This window comes from Rattus norvegicus, chromosome 1 (genome assembly GCF_036323735.1).
Source record: "Rattus norvegicus strain BN/NHsdMcwi chromosome 1, GRCr8, whole genome shotgun sequence".
NCBI lineage: Eukaryota > Metazoa > Chordata > Mammalia > Rodentia > Muridae > Rattus > Rattus norvegicus.
Window position 1 is genome coordinate 124,630,925 of NC_086019.1, and position 20,414 is coordinate 124,651,338.

The window sequence follows — 20,414 nt, forward strand, 5'->3', positions numbered from 1 at the left end:
TTACAGAGTCCATCCCCCATTCAACAGATGAGAAACACAGAGGGCCAGTGAAATAAGTGGCAATCTATAGCAGCCAGGATGATGGTTTGTGGATAATCTCTAGGAAGTCCAAGAGACCTGGGATGGGTAAAGCTCCCAGGAGTTAATGCAGTGACCTTACACAAAATGCCCAATAGTGGGGATATGAAACCTGAAGTGGCAACCTTTTATAACCAGGCAGGAACTCCAGTAGAGAGGTAAGGACACTAACCCATCCATAAATGATTGGACACAAAGGTTTTTTCTGTCTAAAAGAAATGCAGAGACAAAAATGGAACAAAGACTGAGGGAATGTTGAACCAATAACCAGCCCAACTTCAAACACATGGCATGGGTAAACACTAATCCCTAACCTTATCAGTGATATCCTGTTAAGCTTACAGAACAGAGTCTAGCATAACTATCCTCTGAGAGGCTGTACCTAGCAGCTGACTTAACCAGATGCAAATACTCACAGACAAACATTTAAATGGTCCAGAAACCTTTATGGTAGAGTTGGGGGAAGGATTGAAAGCCCTGTAAAGGAAGAGAACACAGGAGGAAGAACAATATAGTCATCTAACCTGTTTCCCTAGAAGTGAAAAGTTTTTATAGTAGATTAAAACTCTGTTTTAAGATCAGTCAGTTTCTTTTTTTTTTCTTTCATCTTTATTAACTTGAGTATTTCTTATTTACATTTCAATTATTATTCCCTTTCCAGGTTTCCAAGCCAACATCCCTCTAACCCCTCCTGCTCCCCTTCTCTATGGGTGTTCCCTTCCCTATCCTCCCCAAATTACCAAACTCCACCCCAAAGTCATGTTCACAGGGGGTTCAGTATTTTCAGGACCAAGGGCTTCCCCTTCCACTGTTGCTCTTACTAGGCTATTCGTTGCTACCTATGCAGTTGGAGCCCAGGGTCAGTCAATGTATAGTCTTTGGGTAGTGTCTTAGTCCCTGGAAGCTCTGGTTGGTTGGCATTGTTGTTGATATGGGGTCTTGAGCCCCTTCAAGCTCTTTCAGTCCTTTCTCTGAATCCTTCAATGGGGGGTCCCATTTTCAGTTCAGTGGTTTGCTGCTGGCATTTGCCTATGTATTTGCCATATTCTGCCTGTGTCTTTCAGGAGAGATCTACATCCAGTTCCTGTCAGCCTGCCCTTATTTGCTTCATCCTTCTTATCTAGTTTGGTGGATATATATATATGGGCCACATGTGGTGTGTGGGGCAGGTTCTGAATGAGTGTTCCTTCTGCCTCTGTTCTAAATTTTGCCTCCCTATTCCCTCTCAAGTGTATTATTTTTCCCCTTTTAAGAAAGAATGAAGCATTCACATTTTGGTCATCCTTCTTGAGTTTCATGTGTTCTGTGCATTTAGTGTAATTCGAGCATTTGGGCTAATATCCACTTATCAATGAGTGCATACCATATGTGTTTTTCTGTGATTGGGTTACCTCACACATGATGATATTTTCCAGTTCCCTCCATTTGCCTATGAATTTCATAAAGTCATTTTTGTTAGCTGAGTAATATTCCATTGTGTAGATGTAGGACATTTTCTGTTTCCATTCCTCTGTTGAAGGGCATCTGTGTTCTTTCCAGCTTCAAGCTATTATAAATAAGGCTGCTATGAACATAGTGGAGCACGTGCCTTTTTTATATGTTGGGGCATCTTTTGGGTATATGCCCAAGATAGGTATAGCTGGTTCCTCAGTTAGTTCAATGTTCAATTTTCTGAGGAACCTCCAGACTGATTTCCAGAATGGTTGTACTAGTCTATAATCCCACCAACAATGGAGGAGTGTTTCTCTTTCTCCACATCCTCGCCAGCATTTGCTGTCACCTGAGTTTTTTATTTTAGCCATTCTCTGTGGTGTGAGGTGAAATCTCTGGGTTCTTTTGATTTGCATTTCTCTTATGACTAAAGATGTTGAACATTTCTTTAGGTGTTTCTCAGTCATTCGGCATTCCTCAGCTGTGAATTCTTTGTTTAGCTCTGAACCCCATTTTTGATAGGGTTATTTATCTCCCTTCAGTCTAACCTCTTGAGTTCATCAATCAGTTTCTTAGGCAACCTTTTTTTCAAACATTTCTATTTTGGAAGGTGTAACTGTTTTCAGACACAATTTTCCTATTATCTCCCTTTTTACAGTAACCCTTCTTCTATATTACAGAAATGATACAGACACAAAAAGAAGATTTTTCAAAAACTATAGTACAGGTCAAAACCAAGAATTCTCAATTAGAAAACATCAAAATTTGATAAACATTTAAAGAAATGTTTAATACACTTTGAATCAGGTAAAGCAAAAGAAAACTTGTTTGTGGTTTCATTTTCCATGTTGAGAATGGCTAAGAACAACAAAACATGTGAAAACACATGCTACCTGTGATGTAGAGTAAGAAAATTTCTCATATACTGTTTGTGGGAATGCAAACTTGCATTGCTACTATGAAAACCAGTGTGGCAGTTCATCAGGAAGAAGACAAAACTCAGTCTTTATGCTCCAGGTTAAACCAGCTTAGCAAGAAACCCAAATTGTGATTCATCCCACCACATAGACAACTTGATCAACTATGTCCATTGTTTCTCTCTTCCAAAGAGACATAAATTAGAGGCAATCAAGATGATCCTCATTTGAAAATTGATAAATTCAGTACACTAACACAACTGCATATTACTCAGCCATTAAAACCAATAGAATCATAAAATTTGCAGGCAAAGTTATTGATCTGGGAAAATATTCTAATACAGGTAACTCAGACTCTGACAAAAATATGGTATGCAACTTCTAATATGTGATTCTTAGATTGCAGTCCATGTTAACCAAGCCACAATCAAGAGAACCATTGAGGATTAATGCTTTTTGTAACCATCATCAAAGAAGTTTCCAGCTGCCACAGATAAGAATAAATAAAGAGACCCACTGGCAGACAAGACACAAAAAGCAAAAGACAGAAACACTAAGGTCTAAATAGGATGTGTCCATTAAAATCTACTGCGAAAGCCCAGAGTAAAGGAAGCTCCAAGAATCACAGAGATGGGGGTTGGGGATTTAGCTCAGTGGTAGAGTGCTTGCCTAGCAAGCGCAAGGCCCTGGTTTCGGTCCCCAGCTCGAAAAAAAGAAAAAAGAAAAAAAAGAATCACAGAGATGGAGATGGAGGACACTCTGAAATCAGAATCAACAAGAGCAACGTTCATAGGAACTCACAGACCCACTGAAGTCACATGAACTGGGCTTGTTCCTGCATGCACTAGGTTCTCTGTGCTTATATTTTGACTTACTCTAGGTATCCCCATAGCCACATATCAAGTTTGTGCAAGATTATGTGCATCCTCTCCCACTGACCCAGTCAAGGCAGTCCTCAGATTCATATATATGCGGATGGGAGTGGGGATAGGGGTAGGGGATAGGCTGCTCATTGGCCATTTAGTCTCTGCTCCATATTTTTCTGTACATTTCTTTTAGAAAGGAACAATTTTGCGTCCAAGTTTTATAGGTAGGTTGGTGTCCCCATACTTCCAATGGAGGCAGCCTCTGGTTGCTGGAGGGGATTCCTTCAGTTTCCCTGTCCCCATTTTGACTACAGCTGTGCACATCAACCCTGATATTTCATCCCACACCAATCAGAATGGCAAAGGTAAAAATTACAAACAACAATACAAGCATGTAGAAAAAGAGCAACACCCTTCTACTGCTGGTGCAGCCTCAAACTTGTACAACCATTATGGAAATCAATCTGGCAGTTTATCAGAAAATTGGGAAATGTGCTCCCTGAAGACCTAGCTATACTACTTCTGAGCATATACCCAAAAGATGTTCCACTATTACACAAGGGTGTATGATCCACTATGTTCATTGCAGCTTTATTACTAATACCTGAAAATAAAAGCGATCCAAACACCCACCAACTGAAAAATGGATACAGAAGATACTGTTCATTTGCACTATGGTGTACCATTCACATGTTAAAAGCAAGGGAATCATTAATTTTGCTGGCAATTTGATTGAACTGAAAAATATCATCCTGCATGAGGTAACCCAGACCCAAAGGGAGAAGCATTGTGTGTATTCAGTGATAATTAGATATTAGCCAAAAGTACAGAATATCCATAATACACCTCACAATACCAAAAGAGGTAAAGAAGAGGGAAAGTCGAAGTAAGGATTCTTAAATTGTAATTAGAAGGGGAATAAAATTGTCTTGGGTGTCATAAAGAATTAGGACGCTGGGTTGGAGAAGAGAGTAGAAGGGGTCTAGAAGGCAGGGTAAGCTGTGTGGAGGGACAGGAGTGTGGCTCAAAGCACAAGGAGAATGATGGAAATATGCACCTGCTAGTGTTGGTGATGGACGGTTGAGAATGTTTAGGAATTCACAGAGACCTGGGATATGGGAGGTCCCCAGAGTCACATTGATTTTTTGATTTGATCCATTTGTCCTAGTACCTTAATTCCATGAAACACATAGCAATTCCAAGTTATGTGTCATGAGAATTGGATTTGTGTCTTCCCTGCACAAAGCTATTAGGAAACAGTCTTTGAATAAGGCAATGTATAATAATAAAGATGATCTTTCTCCCCTCCCTGTTTTCCTCTATTATCTGTTCCTATCTATCTCATTTTGATCTCAATGTCCACACATATCTCAACACAGCTAGAATTTTGTCACATTTTTCTTGAAACATATCATTCTTTTAGGTATGCAAACTTCTTCCTCTGATGATTCTCAGTGATTTAATACCTGTATGACTGCTTGTGCTTTCTTTCTTTCTTTCTTTCTTTCTTTCTTTCTTTCTTTCTTTCTTTCTTTTTTTGACTCTATGGAATCTATTCTTATTATCACTTCTGACCCTAAGTTGTTTGGCTCTCAGATTTACACAAAAAGGGAAACTTCAAAAGAATATAACTTCATAGGACATGGAAGTCTTCCAGATAATAAGTGATATATACAATTGAGGAAGGATTTGTGCTGCTGCTTCAGTCTCTCTGAGCACATATTATCCCTGCTTGCATGATTCAGTGGGCCTCCCTGGGTCTTCTCCAGGTCCTCAGTGTATATATTATGGTTGTTAGTCTGTTTTTGTGGGATTCCTGAGCATGACCAGGTGTGTCTCTTACTCTTTTGGCTGATCTTGGAAATCATTTCCTCCTATTTGATTGTCGTGTTTAGCATATACCTGAAGGCATTTTTCTTTTGTTTTTTCATGATATATCTTGTTTGTTGTGCTTGGCTGTTGTCTTTGTAGGTTTTCTCTTTTTTGAAGTGAAATGAAAAGGTGGTGGATGAGTGGGAAAAGGTGGAGCTGTGAGTAGAGAAAGAAGATAAATCTATTATCAGGTTTATTATGTGAAAGAATTTATTTTCAATTAAGAATGGCAAGAAAACATTTTGTGGTTAAAAGGAGCAACTCAGACAGTACATCTGTATAAAAAGATATGACATGACATAGAGAAGTGAGTGGTAGGAACAAAATGATGAAGAATAAGAGGGTCAGGCAGTATAGGAAACGTTGTCAAAGCATGTTACAAAAATGTAGTGGCGGAAAGAAACAGACCGGATAAACAGTTCTCTGCACCCAAATCCCGTGGGAGGGAGAGCTAAACCTTCAGAGAGGCAGACAAGCCTGGGAAACCAGAAGAGACTGCTCCCTGCACACACATCTCGGACGCCAGAGGAAAAAGCCAAAGACCATCTGGAACCCTGGTGCACTGAAGCTCCCGGAAGGGGCGGCACAGGTCTCCCTGGTTGCTGCCGCTGCAGAGAGCCCCTGGGCAGCACCCCACGAGCGAACCTGAGCCTCGGGACCACAGGTAAGACCAAATTTTCTGCTGCAAGAAAGCTGCCTGGTGAGCTTGGGACACGGAAGCAGAATTTCTCTAGGAGGCACGGTCTGTGTTTACCGGAAGTCCCACACCCGCGGATCCCGGCCCGCAGCAGCTCTCTGCTCCCAGACCCGGTGAGAGAGAGACCCAACCGCCTGGTCAGGTGGGCACTCCTGAGGCTGCAGAGCGGAAGAGACCACCAACACTGCTCACCCCTGCCCACATCCCTGGCCCAAGAGGAAACTGTATAAGGCCTCTGGGCTCCCGTGGGGGAGGGCCCAGGAGCGGCAGGACTTCTGCGCCTGAGACACCGCCGGAACCTGAAAGAAACAGACCGGATAAACAGTTCTCTGCACCCAAATCCCGTGGGAGGGAGAGCTAAACCTTCAGAGAGGCAGACAAGCCTGGGAAACCAGAAGAGACTGCTCCCTGCACACACATCTCGGACACCAGAGGAAAAAGCCAAAGACCATCTGGAACCCTGGTGCACTGAAGCTCCTGGAAGGGGCGGCACAGGTCTTCCTGGTTGCTGCCGCTGCAGAGAGCCCCTGGGCAGCACCCCACGAGCGAACCTGAGCCTCGGGACCACAGGTAAGACCAAATTTTCTGCTGCAAGAAAGCTGCCTGGTGAACTCAAGACACAGGCCCACAGGAACAGCTGAAGACCTGTAGAGAGGAAAAACTACACGCCCGAAAGCAGAACACACTGTCCCCATAACTGACTGAAAGAGAGGAAAACAGGTCTACAGCACTCCTGACACACAGGCTTATAGGTCAGTCTAGCCACTGTCAGAAATAGCAGAACAAAGTAACACTAGAGATAATCTGATGGCGAGAGGCAAGCGCAGGAACCCAAGCAACAGAAACCAAGACTGCATGCCATCATCGGAGCCCAATTCTCCCACCAAAACAAACATGGAATATCCAAACACACCAGAAAAGCAAGATCTAGTTTCAAAATCATATTTGATCATGATGCTGGAGGACTTCAAGAAAGACATGAACACACTTAGGGAAACACAGGAAATCATTAATAAACAAGTAGAGGCCTACAGAGAGGAATGGCAAAAATCCCTGAAAGAATTCCAGGAAAACACAATCAAACAGATGAAGGAATTAAAAATGGAAATAGAAGCAATCAAGAAAGAACACATGGAAACAACCCTGGATATAGAAAACCAAAAGAAGAGACAAGGAGCTGTAGATACAAGCTTCACCAACAGAATACAAGAGATGGAAGAGAGAATCTCAGGAGCAGAAGATTCCATAGAAATCATTGACTCAACTGTCAAAGATAATGTAAAGCGGAAAAAGCTATTGGTCCAAAACATACAGGAAATCCAGGACTCAATGAGAAGATCAAACCTAAGGATAATAGGTATAGAAGAGAGTGAAGACTCCCAGCTCAAAGGACCAGTAAATATCTTCAACAAAATCATAGAAGAAAACTTCCCTAACCTAAAAAAAGAGATACCCATAGGCATACAAGAAGCCTACATAACTCCAAATAGGTTGGACCAGAAAAGAAACACCTCCCGTCACATAATTGTCAAAACACCAAATGCACAAAATAAAGAAAGAATATTAAAAGCAGTAAGGGAAAAAGGTCAAGTAACATATAAAGGGAGACCCATCAGAATCACACCAGACTTCTCGCCAGAAACTATGAAGGCCAGAAGATCCTGGACTGATGTCATACAGACCCTAAGAGAACACAAATGCCAGCCCAGGTTACTGTATCCAGCAAAACTCTCAATTAACATTGATGGAGAAACCAAGATATTCCATGACAAAACCAAATTTACACAATATCTTTCTACAAATCCAGCACTACAAAGGATAATAAATGGTAAAGCCCAACATAAGGAGGCAAGCTATACCCTAGAAGAAGCAAGAAACTAATCGTCTTGGCAACAAAACAAAGAGAATGAAAGCACACAAACATAACCTCACATCCAAATATGAATATAAAGGGAAACAATAATCACTATTCCTTAATATCTCTCAATATCAATGGCCTCAACTCCCAAATAAAAAGACATAGATTAACAAACTGGATACGCCACGAGGACCCTGCATTCTGCTGCCTACAGGAAACACACCTCAGAGACAAAGACAGACACTACCTCAGAGTGAAAGGCTGGAAAACAACTTTCCAGGCAAATGGTCAGAAGAAGCAAGCTGGAGTAGCCATTCTAATATCAAATAAAATCAATTTCCAACTAAAAGTCATCAAAAAAGATAAGGAAGGACACTTCATATTCATCAAAGGAAAAATCCACCAAGATGAACTCTCAATCCTAAATATCTATGCCCCAAATACAAGGGCACCTACATACGTAAAAGAAACCTTACTAAAGCTCAAAACACACATTGCACCTCACACAATAATAGTGGGAGATTTCAACACCCCACTCTCATCAATGGACAGATCATGGAAACAGAAATTAAACAGTGATGTCGACAGACTAAGAGAAGTCATGAGCCAAATGGACTTAACGGATATTTATAGAACATTCTATCCTAAAGCAAAAGGATATACCTTCTTCTCAGCTCCTCATGGTACTTTCTCCAAAATTGACCATATAATTGGTCAAAAAACGGGCCTCAACAGGTACAGAAAGATAGAAATAATCCCATGCGTGCTATCGGACCACCACGGCCTAAAACTGGTCTTCAATAACAATAAGGGAAGAATGCCCACATATACGTGGAAATTGAACAATGCTCTACTCAATGATAACCTGGTCAAGGAAGAAATAAAGAAAGAAATTAAAAACTTTTTAGAATTTAATGAAAATGAAGATACAACATACTCAAATTTATGGGACACAATGAAAGCTGTGCTAAGAGGAAAACTCATAGCGCTGAGTGCCTGCAGAAAGAAACAGGAAAGAGCATATGTCAGCAGCTTGACAGCACACCTAAAAGCTCTAGAACAAAAAGAAGCAAATACACCCAGGAGGAGTAGAAGGCAGGAAATAATCAAACTCAGAGCTGAAATCAACCAAGTAGAAACAAAAAGGACCATAGAAAGAATCAACAGAACCAAAAGTTGGTTCTTTGAGAAAATCAACAAGATAGATAAACCCTTAGCCAGACTAATGAGAGGACACAGAGAGTGAGTCCAAATTAACAAAATGAGAAATGAAAAGGGAGACATAACTACAGATTCAGAGGAAATTCAAAAAATCATCAGATCTTACTATAAAAACCTATATTCAACAAAATTTGAAAATCTTCAGGAAATGGACAATTTCCTAGACAGATACCAGGTATCAAAGTTAAATCAGGAACAGATAAACCAGTTAAACAACCCCATAACTCCTAAGGAAATAGAAGCAGTCATTAAAGGTCTCCCAACCAAAAAGAGCCCAGGTCCAGATGGGTTTAGTGCAGAATTCTATCAAACCTTCATAGAAGACCTCATACCAATATTATCCAAACTATTCCACAAAATTGAAACAGATGGAGCCCTACCGAATTCCTTCTACGAATCTACAATTACTCTTATACCTAAACCACACAAAGACACAACAAAGAAAGAGAACTTCAGACCAATTTCCCTTATGAATATCGACGCAAAAATACTCAATAAAATTCTGGCAAACCGAATTCAAGAGCACATCAAAACAATCATCCACCATGATCAAGTAGGCTTCATCCCAGGCATGCAGGGATGGTTTAATATACGGAAAACCATCAACGTGATCCATTATATAAACAAACTGAAAGAACAGAACCACATGATCATTTCATTAGATGCTGAGAAAGCATTTGACAAAATTCAACACCCCTTCATGATAAAAGTCCTGGAAAGAATAGGAATTCAAGGCCCATACCTAAACATAGTAAAAGCCATATACAGCAAACCAGTTGCTAACATTAAACTAAATGGAGAGAAACTTGAAGCACTCCCACTAAAATCAGGGACTAGACAAGGCTGCCCACTCTCTCCCTACTTATTCAATATAGTTCTTGAAGTTCTAGCCAGAGCAATCAGACAACAAAAGGAGATCAAAGGGATACAGATCGGAAAAGAAGAGGTCAAAATATCACTATTTGCAGATGATATGATAGTATATTTAAGTGATCCCAAAAGTTCCACCAGAGAACTACTAAAGCTGATAAACAACTTCAGCAAAGTGGCTGGGTATAAAATTAACTCAAATAAATCAGTTGCCTTCCTCTATACAAAAGAGAAACAAGCCGAGAAAGAAATTAGGGAAACGACACCCTTCATAATAGACCCAAATAATATAAAGTACCTCGGTGTGACTTTAACCAAGCAAGTAAAAGATCTGTACAATAAGAACTTCAAGACACTGAAGAAAGAAATTGAAGAAGACCTCAGAAGATGGAAAGATCTCCCATGCTCATGGATTGGCAGGATTAATATAGTAAAAATGGCCATTTTACCAAAAGCAATCTACAGATTCAATGCAATCCCCATCAAAATACCAATCCAATTCTTCAAAGAGTTAGACAGAACAATTTGCAAATTCATCTGGAATAACAAAAAACCCAGGATAGCTAAAGCTATCCTCAACAATAAAAGGACTTCAGGGGGAATCACTATCCCTGAACTCAAGCAGTATTACAGAGCAATAGTGATAAAAACTGCATGGTATTGGTACAGAGACAGACAGATAGACCAATGGAATAGAATTGAAGACCCAGAAATGAACCCACACACCTATGGTCACTTGATTTTTGACAAAGGAGCCAAAACCATCCAATGGAAAAAAGATAGCATTTTCAGCAAATGGTGCTGGTTCAACTGGAGGGCAACATGTAGAAGAATGCAGATCGATCCATGCTTATCACCCTGTACAAAGCTTAAGTCGAAGTGGATCAAGGACCTCCACATCAAACCAGACACACTCAAACTAATAGAAGAAAAACTAGGGAAGCATCTGGAACACATGGGCACTGGAAAAAATTTCCTGAACAAAACACCAATGGCTTATGCTCTAAGATCAAGAATTGACAAATGGGATCTCATAAAACTGCAAAGCTTCTGTAAGGCAAAGGACACTGTGGTTAGGACAAAACGGCAACCAACAGATTGGGAAAAGATCTTTACCAACCCTACAACAGATAGAGGCCTTATATCCAAAATATACAAAGAACTCAAGAAGTTAGACCGCAGGGAAACAAATAACCCTATTAAAAAATGGGGTTCAGAGCTAAACAAAGAATTCACAGCTGAGGAATGCGGAATGGCTGAGAAACACCTAAAGAAATGTTCAACATCTTTAGTCATAAGGGAAATGCAAATCAAAACAACCCTGAGATTTCACCTCACACCAGTGCGATTGGCTAAGATCAAAAACTCAGGTGACAGCAGATGCTGGCGAGGATGTGGAGAAAGAGGAACACTCCTCCATTGTTGGTGGGATTGCAGACTGGTAAAACCATTCTGGAAATCAGTCTGGAGGTTCCTCAGAAAATTGGACATTGAACTGCCTGAGGATCCAGCTATACCTCTCTTGGGCATATACCCAAAAGATGCCTCAACATATAAAAGAGACACGTGCTCCACTATGTTCATCGCAGCCTTATTTATAATAGCCAGAAAATGGAAAGAACCCAGATGCCCTTCAACAGAGGAATGGATACAGAAAATGTGGTACATCTACACAATGGAATACTACTCAGCTATCAAAAACAACGAGTTTATGAAATTCGTAGGCAAATGGTTGGAACTGGAAAATATCATCCTGAGTGAACTAACCCAATCACAGAAAGACATACATGGTATGCACTCATTGATAAGTGGCTATTAGCCCAAATGCTTGAATTATCCTAGATCCCTAGAACAAACGAAACTCAAGACGGATGATCAAAATGTGAATGCTTCACTCCTTCTTTAAATGAGGAAAAAGAATACCCTTGGCAGGGAAGGGAGAGGCAAAGATTAAAACAGAGACTGAAGGAACACCCATTCAGAGCCTGTCCCACATTTGGCCCATACATATACAGCCACCCAATTGGACTAGATGGATGAAGCAAAGAAGTGCAGACCGACAGGAGCCGGATGTAGATCGCTCCTGAGACACACAGCCAGAATACAGCAAATACAGAGGAGAATGCCAGCAGCAAACCACTGAACTGAGAATAGGTCCCCTATTGAAGGAATCAGAGAAAGAACTGGAAGAGCTTGAAGGGGCTCGAGACCCCAAAAGTACAACAATGCCAAGCAACCAGAGCTTCCAGGGACTAAGCCACTACCTAAAGACTATACATGGACTGACCCTGGACTCTGACCCCATAGGTAGCAATGAATATCCTAGTAAGAGCACCAGTGGAAGGGGAAGCCCTGGGTCCTGCTAAGACTGAACCCCCAGTGAACTAGTCTATGGGGGGAGGGCGGCAATGGTGGGAGGGTTGGGAGGGGAACACCCCTAAGGAAGGGGAGGGGGGAGGGGGATGTTTGCCCGGAAACCGGGAAAGGGAATAACACTCGAAATGTATATAAGAAATACTCAAGTTAATAAAAAAAAATGTAGTGGCTAAATTTCTTGCAATAGTGAGATAAAATATTAGTCCAACACTACAGTTAAACAATTAGTGTTCCAAGACTCTCATCACTCGCCTGACCTCATAGACTGGAACTGCCATGCATGGAAGATAGAACACACCATATGAACTATTATTTCCCAAGGCAAGACGACTATACAATATGGATTGGAAAGTTAGCATTTGAAACCCTTGATGGCAGTACTATGATAACAAGGAAGACAGTCAATTTTAGACTTCATTGATACAGATTCCCAAATCAAATTATATTCCTTGTATCTAAATCTACAAGATGTATAGGATCTAAAACTGAGGCAGGGCTGAAGATTTTAAATCAGAAGCAGTATTTTAGAAGCAGGAAAATATTACTTGCACAGGAAATACGAGGGATCTCAGAGAAGGAGTGTAGGGGATACCTACAAGTACCTGCCCATGCTGGGATTTCATTAGCTTTGTTTCCTGCAGGATTCAAGAGCAGTCCTTCTCTGGAGCATCTCATACTCAGGCTTTGGCTAGATCCACTTGAGAGCTGGACTCTAGTCAGGAGACTGGTTATTAAAATACTGGCTTCAGAGACCTTTATTAGCTCGGGTTGCCTCTGATTTGACATTTATGTGCATTCCAATAGGGAATGGACAAAGAATCATTCAAAAACAGCAATCTCGCACTTAGACATTAAAAACAAAAGTCGGTGGTAAGTTTGGAGATCTCTGAGGGAGCTATTGATACATATGTCACTCCATCAACCCCATGTATTGCAGGAAAGGCAGAAGAAAGTTTGAAAGGGGAAGACAGAAGGAAATGTAATTTACTCTAGACATAGATATCAACTGATAGTAAACAAAGCCGGCCAGTGGTGCCTCGGGGCTCACCAGCATCTACACGTTTGACACTAGATCCTGGCTACATAGAAAAATGCCTTCATTTCTGCATGCACTTATGACTGTGACTCTGGGCTTCAAAATTAAGCAATCTGCTATTTTGCTGTTATCTGTCTGTGACATGGTTCTTTAGTGCTATTTATAGATGCCTGAATTATAGTACATAATAATAATGTCTACTAGACTATTGTAACTTTGATTTAACATAGAAATGTTACCTTTAAACTCTGGTCCAAATACACAAAATTAATATAGGGTATGTAATAGGGTAATAATAATAAATAATTTAAGAAATATTTATTTTAGAAAATAAATATTTAATACATTTGTACATTTTAAATAATTCTGTCCATGCATATTTATTATTTTATGGGTTGTTGGACACATGTTTCCATGCCAATGACATTCATTTTTGTTTCAAGATACAACTAATAGTCAGGTACAATTAATCATAATACATAAAATATTTTCTTCAATATTAATATATTAATAGTTTGGAAACATTCAGAAAATTCTGCACTAGAATTCCTTCCCCTATCACTAGTATCACTATATAATTTGAAGACAGTAATTTTCCTCTGTTTTAATAACACCTGAGTTCACTTAAGGCACTTGCATGTACATGTATATGGAGTGATCTCCTGGAAGATGGGGCAGCTCCTAAGTCAAGCCTTCATGAAAAATACCAGACTATCCACTTTCATCAGCTCAATAAATACAATAGCTATTCTGATAAGTATTGTTCTTTATGAATCCTGCCTATAGGCATATGAGGATTTTGGATTTCTGTATATAATACTGCATTATGCATGCAATTCTAGCTTTGGAGAATATATGAGTGCAGATGTGCTTAAATACTTACATTGGTATGGTGCAGATGTATACTACAACTAGTAAATTTGATATATTTATTCTTCCACGACTGGAATTTGCCAGTCAAGCCAAGCTGTCCAGTAAAACTCAGACATCCTTCTGTCACCACTCCTCCTCATAAACTGGGATTGCAGACTACTACTTGTATGCCGTATTCTAATACCTTATGCTTTTTTCCATTTTCCCTTCTACCTCCACACCCTAAAATAATTCTACACTAGTGCATCGAGCCTTGATAGGACCAATGGCCTCTCCTCCACTGATACCTGTCAAGACCATCCTCTGTTACGTGTGGGTTTGGAGCAATAGGTGAATACATGTGTACTCTTGGAATGCTGGTCCCAAATTGTAGATGAGATCTTCCCATGTTCTCAGGCCAATCCAATAGAAACTGTCAGAAACTGACCCATCCAAAAACTGTATTTAAGAGTTGTGTTCAGAGTTAAAGCTGTGCAGGCATTACTCTATCAGCTGAGAGCTGTAACACTGCTGCTTAGGGAAGAGATCTGCTTTCCTGAAACTACTCTCACCATCTAGTCAGTCTCTTCCTGGTTCAACCCGGCAGAGCAACCAAAGAGGCAGCAGCGGAAAGGAGGACCAGCAGCAGGATCTGCAAAAGCTATTTCCCCTCCCTGCCTGAGTTCTCTCCCAGTCACCTGAACCCACACATCTAGCTGGCTGAGAGATTGCTGCGAAGAGCCCCTCGGTGCCATCTCAATTTTTTTTTTTTGAAATTCCCTCTCCTGGCCAATATTGGTAGCTGTTCCCATTGATATCTTGCTTCATGAACCCTGTGGGTCTTTACCCACAAGTAAGTTGCAAAACATTCCCCTCTTCAATCTATCCTTCCCCTTTTACCTCATAGGGTCCTCTTTAAGATCACTTAATACCAGATGTAGATTTCTCCTGAGAGACACAGCCAGAATACAGCAAATACAGAGGCGAATGCCAGCAGCAAACCACTGAACTGAGAATAGGACCCCCGTTGAAGGAATCAGAGAAAGAACTGGAAGAGCTTGAAGGGGCTCGAGACCCCATATGAACAACAATGCCAAGCAACCAGAGATTCCAGGGACTAAGCCACTACCTAAAGACTATACATGGACTGACCCTGGACTCTGACCCCATAGGTAGCAATGAATATCCTAGTAAGAGCACCAGTGGAAGGGGAAGCCCTGGGTCCTGCTAAGACTGAACCCCCAGTGAACGTGATTGTTGGGGGGAGGGCGGCAATGGGGGGAGGATGGGGAGGGGAACACCCATAAAGAAGGGGAGGGGGAGGGATTAGGGGGATGTTTGCCTGGAAACCGGGAAAGGGAATAACACTCGAAATGTAAATAAGAAATACTCAAGTTAATAAAAAAATAAATAAAATAAAAATCATTTTCAACAACAACAACAACAACAACAACAACAAAAGATCACTTAATACATGTTCCTGTATCATCCCTGTCACCACACCAATGTCTTCATATCCTTCCCCATCCATCATTTTCTGGTGCATTAATATAAGCACTTCCTACATTAAAATAATTTTTGAAGGTTTCTGTACTTCTGTAAAGTGTTTAATCAGTATGAGGCAGAAAACCTCCCTCATGTGGAGATTACCAAAAGGAAAGGGGTCTTCATTTGCTGTTCAGAGGACTGGGTCTCTCCATCATGCTTGGTGCCAGGTAAGCCTCTGAAGCAGTCCTGTTCCAACCACACCATGTGGCCAGTGACTTCCAGTGCAAGGTAGAGCAAGCCATGGCTTCCTTTATAGTCTCCAGGCATGCCAGGTACAGACCATCTCCAGAGATTGGATGGTTCTACAAAATCAGAGATTTACTTACTGCTGATGAATTTGCATTGTATTGGGGAAGGAATGCTTTCTGACAATGAATATAGGCTGATGATACAAATCATATGGATTCCCAAAGATATCCAGTGAGATATCTGAATAACCCAGGTGCCCACCACCCCTACCCTATAGTACACAAACTCTCTGGTAGATTCAATTCTTCCCCTTCTTGGCCACACACTGGCATGGGAGCCCTACAGTAGCTCCTCATGCCCTGCTTCACACAATTTCCAAAATGGAAGATAAGTAGCATTACAAATATCATTACCAATCAGCTTCTGGTTCAACACCAAACTGTTTGCACGATAAGGGATAATGATTATGATGACATTTCTTTTTTACAAAAAAAAAAAAAGGAATATCTGGGACCAGAAATCCATGAGACAGGGAGATCTATTCTAGAGCAAGAGTGTGGTTGAGATGTATCCAAACACTGAAAATATCCTCATGAGACTGGCAGGAGTTCAGACTGCTTCCTCCTTGCTCTGGCCCTGAATTTACCAGAACACATAAGACTTGCAACCCTCACTTGTACCACCCTTGAGGTAGTTTCATATCTTGGTGGCCAAATTATGGGTTAAACTTCTGCTTTCCCTATAAGGCTGTCTATAAAGCACCTAAAATTCTTCTTCATGCATATAAAGCATTCTTAGCATTTTGGCCTCTGTTAATGGTGTACACTCACCCTAAAAGCACCTACCCACACCCCAAGGCTTATATGTACTTTAGGCACTATTAATAAAGAGAAGTGTTTAACTGAAACCACTTCTAAAATGGCTATTTCTCCCTCACTCACAATGACTTTCTCCTATCTAACCCAACTGCCCAGCTAAGGTTCCCTCCTTCCAGTCCAGTGCCTTGATATGGCAGGGGCCAGAAGGAGATCTGGGCTTGGAAAAATATTTTGATATGAAAGTGACAGGAAATGAAATCTCCTGCTACTAAAATAAAATTTTAGATGCAGGTCCAATCAGAGTTAAAAGTAATCCACACAGGAAAATTTAGTATTTATACAAAAGGAGTTCATTCTTCTATAGAAGTGAATACAGCCTATTTCTTTCCAAAGGAAAGTTAAAGTTGATAGAGTTACAACTGTAGGATTACAGGCAATTGCCTTCCTTACTATCAGAAAAAAAAAAAAAAAATATATATATATATATATATATATATATATATATATAGTGTGTGTGTGTGTGTGTGTGTGAGAGAGAGAGAGAGAGAGAGAGAGAGAGAGAGAGAGAGAGAGAGAGAGAGAGAGAGAGAGAGTATAAAACTGTGCACTGGGAATTTAATTCTGTGCAAAAATCTCGGTCATAGTAATGCATGATTGTAAACATCATGAGACTGAGTACACAAATCTCAAAGGCATATTGTTAAGTAGAGAAGTCATTCTACTTAACACAACATTACATGTACATTGTACTGAGTGTTATTTATTGGTTACTAGACAATTTCCTATGGGAAGTTATTTTTTGTGTTACTTCATGGTTTGACATTAGGTGTGTGCAAAGTGAGCTGTGTGATAGGGGTAGGGGATCTCATGACCAGGTCTCATGTCTCAGGTTACTGACAGGAGTAAGGAATGCTTGCTCCTTGTTTTGGGCCTTTATGCCATGGTACACATAACCATGGAACCCTCATTTCCACCATGCTTTTGGTAGTCACATAGAGTCATGGCCAAAATACAGGTTTAATTGTTAAAAACCATCTCAATTGAGATTTATTTCTCTCTCCTGGCACCCTAGACAACCTAGGTCTTGTAAAACCATTTGCCACCTGGACAAGCATAAGTACTTTTATTCCAGCCTGGCTTGAAATTGTGCCTGAATACTGCAGTGTTACAAGCTCTCCTTCATGGGGGAAATCAGCACTGTATAGACCTGGGTGAGTGAGTAGGGTTTTTTGTTTGTTTGTTTGTTTGTTTGCTTGCTTGTTTGTTTGTTTTTTTGAGATTTTGTTTGTACATTATTGACTGGGGCTGAGGTACTAGCCATGCTTTATTGATATGAAGAGAAACTCTGGATACTTAAATAGGTAATTTGACCATGAGGCTATGTGTCAAGCAGGGCAAAGGTAGGGAGTCACATGGATATGTGCACTATGGCATGCAGACCCACAATAGGGATTGAACAATCCTTACTCCTTTCAGTCTTGAGATGAGATTTTGGGGGTTTGGACAATTCTCAAATTCATTCTTGTTTTTGGCCTACTCCCCTGGTCACAATGCTCACTTTACCACACAATTAGATTTTATTTTATTTTATTTTTTGACTTTTGTTTGTTTATTTGTCTGTTTTCTTGCCCATCTCCACAGTAAATTAACATAAGGGACATAGCATTATTCTTGGAGAAGCAGTCAAGGCAACACGTTTATAGTTTAGGAACAGAGGGGGTCAGAACATCTTTATTAGGCAAGGGTGGAAACACCCAGCCACCTATTTAGTCACAGCTTACCCCAAATCCAGAGGTGACCCACAAAGCATCATGGGTCAGCTTCCTGATGTGTGCTGTGCCTTGCCTTGTTTTCAAAGCACCAAAGTTCAATTCGAAGGGCCTCTTCAGGGACCACTGGGTCAGAGGCCTCTGGGAAGAAATGTGCCTGCAGTTAGGCAATGTGATGTGAGAGGAAGTCCAGTTACCTGGAGGGGAGTGAGTCTGTTCCTTGGAGCATGGTGAAGTTTTAGTGTTTTGTCTAAGTGGTTCAGGACTTTTTGATCTGGGAAAACCTTGGATGCTTGTGAGGAGGGACTGGGCGCTGTTTTTGCTCAAGGGACACTCATTATCTATTTAGGGATGGTGCTAAAAGGTGACCAGATTTCAGAACACTGTGACAGCATACACACCTACACACAGAGATACACAGACACAGACACAGACACACATACACACACACACACACACACACACACACACATATAGAGGGGGAGAGAGAGCCTGTAGACAGGAATCAATGATCTATTTCCAGTTTAAAAAAGTACAAAAAAATTAAAAATTCCTTCTGTTCTGACCAGGTCAATCAGGAAGTGTAAAGGTCGCTTCTATGATCATCTTGGGGTCCCCAAACCCTAAACTTTAGAACACAAACTGAAAACTGTCCCAGGTGGGAGGCAGTTTTCCCCTACCCTGTAAACAAGAGCAGCATTCTGTGTACTCACAAATCCTTCCAGGTAATCCACATACCCCATACTGAAAAGGAACCTGATATATTAGGGACAATGTTCACTCTAGAAATGTTGCCTTGGAAGATTGTCGGCTAAAATACCTGAGTACACAGAGGCCAAGAAGTGCTTAAATCCTCTTGCCTAGCGGTTGACCCAGTAAAACTTCCCTTTCCTAGTAAATGTATTTTTAAAAAGTGTTAGGGATTTCACACTGACAAAACAACAAAACAGAAACAAAACCCACAATTCACCTGTACTTAGCTGATACCTATCAAAACGCAGAATATATATATATATATATATATATATATATATATATATATATATATATATATTATTAACTTGAGTATTTCTTATATACATTTCAAGTGTTATTCCCTTTCCCGGTTTGGGTTAGCTCACTCAGGATGATATTTTCCAGTTCCAACCATTTGCCTACGAATTTCATAAACTCGTTGTTTTTGATAGCTGAGTAATATTCCATTGTGTAGATGTACCACATTTTCTGTATCCATTCCTCTGCTGAAGGGCATCTGGGTTCTTTCCATTTTCTGGCTATTATAAATAAGGCTGCGATGAACATAGTGGAGCACGTGTCTCTTTTATATGTTGAGGCATCTTTTGGGTATATGCCCAAGAGTGGTATAGCTGGATCCTCAGGCAGTTCAATGTCCAATTTTCTGAGGAACCTCCAGACTGATTTCCAGAATGGTTTTACCAGTCTGCAATCCCACCAACAATGGAGGAGTGTTCCTCTTTCTCCACATCCTCGCCAGCATCTGCTGTCACCTGAGTTTTTGATCTTAGCCATTCTCACTGGTGTGAGGTGAAATCTCAGGGTTGTTTTGATTTGCATTTCCCTTATGACTAAAGATGTTGAACATTTCTTTAGGTGTTTCTCAGCCATTCGGCATTCCTCAGCTGTGAATTCTTTGTTTATCTCTGAACCCAATTTTTTTTTTTTTTTTTGCAATCAGCAAGAGGATTTGGTTTATTGTCGGGATACACAGGCACAGGCACCTGCGGGCGCTTCAGTCACTCGGGGGACTGGCACGCCCCACGGAACCAAGGATGGGCTTTTTATAGGATTCTGGGGAGCAGAAGCAAGCATACAGAAGCAGATGTATGGTTACAGGGATATAATTGGTGGATTCTAATGTGGCAAGGGTTCAGCCCGGGGGCAAGTTTCCTAGCTACCTTCCTGAAACATAACGGCTGACTTGGCCCCCCAAGGGTTCAGCCCGGGGGCAAGTGTAGGGCATTGGCTCCCTCTCATGGAGTGGGCTTCAAGTTAAAC